Source organism: Solanum stenotomum, chromosome 1 (genome assembly GCF_019186545.1).
Source record: "Solanum stenotomum isolate F172 chromosome 1, ASM1918654v1, whole genome shotgun sequence".
NCBI lineage: Eukaryota > Viridiplantae > Streptophyta > Magnoliopsida > Solanales > Solanaceae > Solanum > Solanum stenotomum.
Window position 1 is genome coordinate 49803662 of NC_064282.1, and position 4526 is coordinate 49808187.

The following is a 4526-nucleotide window of genomic DNA, read 5'->3' on the forward strand; positions in this document are numbered from 1 at the left end:
ATGCAACAAAGTAATAACATACTAATTACAGATATATTAACATAGAAGAAGGTAACTAGAAGGGGATGAGATACTAGAACAGAGAAAGGGGATAGGGGATGAGAGATAATTGACAGCAAAAGCTTCGACATAATTTATATAACTGTTCTTCTAACTCCTAGTCCTTTTTAACAAATGGTTATTGGGCCTGGGTCCCAAATAAAAGCCTCTAATATCCTATAGGCCCTTACGGAGTCAGCTTGGTTCACAACAATACTCCCTCCCTCAAAATGAACCTTGAGGTCCTCAAGGTTCGAGTGGAGCCACCGTGACATTACAATAGTAAATTTGTCCAGGCTTGAAGGTGAGTCGAGAGCTACTGCTTTAGTGTTAGAGTGAAACCAAGAGTTGCTAATCTTAAGTACTGATAAATCAACTCCAGTGCCCTTTGCAGATTCTAAATTACCAAGATGAATAACACAAGCCACACCTCCTGTAATTACATCAGTGGTCAGGCCTTCATGTTCCACCGGTTGCTCCTCAATGCTTCTAAGGCCACTGTTAGTTAAAGCAGCAGTAGCAATTGAAACTAATCTCACCAATTCAACCACAGTTAGCCACTTTGCGTGAACATATGCCTGCATATCTCTTAAAATTGCAAACTTCACGTCGCACTTCAATCTCTGTGCTTGTGCAATTGTGTTGGACATCTCTCTATTTTGTCCATCCAAAGGGTTAACCGTGGAAAAATGCCAATTCAATAGAATTGATATCAAATTGATGAGCACTTTTAATGTCAATTGATGAAGATCACGTTTGTCCGCAGAGAGAGGCATGTTGCATATAGATAGATTAGTTATTGCTTTAGAGATTTCCAAAAGGACACCATCCATGTCTTCAAGAATTGGTACATCAAAAGTACCTCCTCCAGGATCAAAGACTCAAATCATTTCAAAAGAAATTTGACCTCTAGAAATTTTCTCTGTTTGTCTTGCTATGACACAGGGATAAACTAGTGCAATTCCTTCTCTGTGAAATTTTCCAACTTTATGATATGGAGAACTGATTAATGAATCAGTAAAAAAGTCAGTTAAGTTAATGGCCTGGTAAAATCGCAAGTCCAATAATTATGCATCATTGATGAGGAACCATCTTCAGCGAGAGAAGTAGGAAAGTCAGTTAATGACCACAATGATTGTACGAAGCTAGCAAGACTTATTGCAGGATGTGTCATTCTTCTGCTCTCCAAACTTGCATCAAATTTCAAATTCATGCATTGAGAACGGAAAGCAAACAGTCCCCTGGAGTTCTTCTCCCAATCCTTATTCCGAGTGTTCATTTCCAAGTGGGTGTAATTGGAATTAAATTGCAAAGAAGCAACAACTGTCCCTGGAAGATTCGAAAGCAAAATGGAAAAATGTATACACCATCGTTGTCCTAAATCCCACACTTGAGTCATATAATTAACATACGTGATTAAACAAAACGTGTCAATAGATCCCAACAAAAGTAATGGCTTAGTCTCATGCTCCGAGAAAAATTCAAGAAGATACATGTCTTCAAAGGAAGCAAATTCATTTTGTTGTTTCGGAGAGCCAGAATCCAAAGAAATTGATGTAACATACCTCTCGGACATATCTCTTTGGGGACTTCCATTTGGATTTGCGCTTATGTCAAGATCTATATCATCTTCATCAGACATTTCGATTTGATCATCTAATGGTGCCAAGGTGAATACCTTGGGGTAGTTATTTAACATTTAAGTCGTACATCTTGTGCGCATCAGTTTTGGTCAGGTATTCAGATTTCTCATCAAAGTTCTGAGGCAACAACTAATTGGATATATCGCTCCTTTGTGGATGCACATGTGTAAGACATGGTGAAAGTATATCTAGCTCACTGAAACCTAGCGAAATAGCCTCAAAAGGACTTGGGTACTCAGTCACAGTGGATACCTGCCAGAGATTGGCCAAACGACCTTCCTGTGATTTGAGATTTCGTTTGCAGAAGCGAATTAACACTTTCGCAGCGAACTGTTTCTAATCTACCAATTGTTTGTTCTGGAAAAGCCATTTGTACCACGTCAACGCTGCTCCATCAACATAAGACAAGGTTATAGATAACTTGTGGTTTTTTGTAATTTCATAGAAGTCAAAGTACTGTTCAGCCTGGGAAATCCATAACTCTGGATTCTCGCCACAGAATCGTTAAAATTCTATTGTGCTAGGTTTACTCATCGAAAGGTTTCCAACCAACTCGTGTAATATTGAACGAATTTCCGCGAGATCCTTCGACCAAGTGTCCTTCATGACCTTAATTGAATCTTTAATTGTTCGAACTATTTGGTCCTCCATTGAAGACCTCTCAATGAAACAAACCCGATTTCCAATACAAACACTGAGATATATAGTTATGGTTGAATACAAATTACAACGTATAATACACACAACAAAGTAATAACATACTAATTACAAATATATTAACATAGAAGAAGGTAACTAGAAGGGGATGAGATACTAGAACAGAGAAAGGGGATGAAAGATAATTGACAGCAAAAGCTTCGACATAATTTGCATAACCGTTCTTCTAACTCCTAGTCCTTTTTAACAAGTGGTTATTGGGCCTGGATCCCAAATAAAAGTCTCTAATATCCCATAGGCCCTTACGGAGTCAGCTTGGTTCACAACAAAATTCTTAAAAAGGAGATAGTATAATCTATATCCTCTGTTGGTGTGGTCAGCTGCTTGCTTTGAGCTCTATCCATCCGGCGGCTTTTGAAAAAACCCATTCTTTTTCTCGAGCGTATCTAGCTAATTTCAAGTTGTATGAAACTTTAGGATCTAAAGATGTATATAGTAATCATCCTATGTGTGAACTTACAATATGGCATTTAAGAGTGTTTTTGGTAATGCAACTTGGAATACCCGTTATGTTTCTTAATGGGTAGACTAAGTGCAGAGAAGAAAACTGCCACTTAAACATATATTTTCAAAAAAAATTCAAGTCTCTTGGTTTCTCACATATATACAATCAACTTCTTCATTGATATATCATCATACGACTTGAAAGGGGAAAAGAATGCATTTTATTGTTCAATTTCAGTTTCTGCTTTTTCTCAGAGATCATGATCCTTTGATGTTGGGCCCGTACTTACCACGGGCCATGATCCATCTAGTATATATATATATATATATATATGAAAGTTCAGCCAATCCATAAGACAAAAACCTCAAAACTAGCTCCATTTTTGTTCAAATTAAATGACATTCACGGATTCCAATAGCTCTGAGCTTGTAAAGGGAGTTTTTGAAGGAATTAGAATCGCTCATGTCACGAGGATTATGGACCTTCCAATGGTGATTATGATAAAAAAAGTTTCACAATTGTCAATCAAGTCCATTTTCTATTGTACGATTATTTTTATACTACAATATTATCTTTTAACTTTTGATCCTTTATTTGTTAACATGTATCACAAAAGATCATTTAATTTCCCCAAACTTTTTCATTCAATAAACTACTATGTCTGATTACTTTGGATCTCAAAGACGATGATTCTCACCCCCTTGTGTTAATCCCTAGGTGTTACCTCCCTACACCCACTTTATCTAAACAAAATATGATATTAATTTCGCAAATGGGAGAAATGAATTCAGTGTGTTGCTTATTCATTCTATTCTAGTGAAGCCTCTGGACTATATAAATTATTGAGATCAGAAGTCAGAAACTTTGAGGGACATCCACAAGTATAAGAATTGGAGTTTTATACTCTTGTAGTTGATAAGAAATGGAAAAATGTAGGCATGGCTCCCGATCCTCTATGCGGATCATATATTAAAGCTAACATCAATGGTGTTGTTCATTGGATGGATTGGAAAAAATGACATCATATAATCCCTTAACAGCTTGAGGGAAGAGGTGAAGTCCCTTCCAACTCAGCATGGTCTTGAAACACCATCATATTGCTTGTCGCTAGTGGATTTGAGGAATTATCTATGTTGTGTAATACTGATTATAGTCAGTTCGTTGATATTAGTGTTTTTAAAAAATTGGGCAGTAAAAAGTATTTATTGAAATATCTCTCAATATTTTATTAGGCATAATAGGGATTTAAATAGTCAACTTGCTAACATAATCTGCAGAAAATCGGCATAACAAAAGTTGAAAAAAGGCTAAGTAATCTCAACAATTAAAACAACCTAACAAATATTTAAAATTCAAGTTCATCCTAAAAAGTGGTTACTTATTATGTTAAAATATGACTGCAGTAACTAAAAGCAAACTCAACGCTCCTCCTTTTCTTTAGATACTGCAATTTAAAAAATTTGCTTCTCCTCGATTACTGCTTCTACAACTTGTCCTTGAAGATTGTTCTTAAGTGTGCACACTTTTGTAAAATGACCGGCTTGTCTGCAATTTCCACATATTGCATCTGGTCTCCACCAATAAAATGATTCCAAGTGTGTTTTCCTTTTGTAGTATTTGTAAAGAGGATAATTACATATATTTTTTTGTGCATAAGAAGCACCTTTGCTAAAATTATCTTG

At 36.2% G+C, this 4526-nt stretch overlaps 1 pseudogene; it reads right to left on the minus strand.

Moving 5' to 3' along the window:
- Positions 1-1727: 1727 nt before the first annotated feature.
- LOC125853897 (uncharacterized) lies at positions 1728-2333 on the minus strand (annotated as a pseudogene).
- Positions 2334-4526: the final 2193 nt, after the last annotated feature.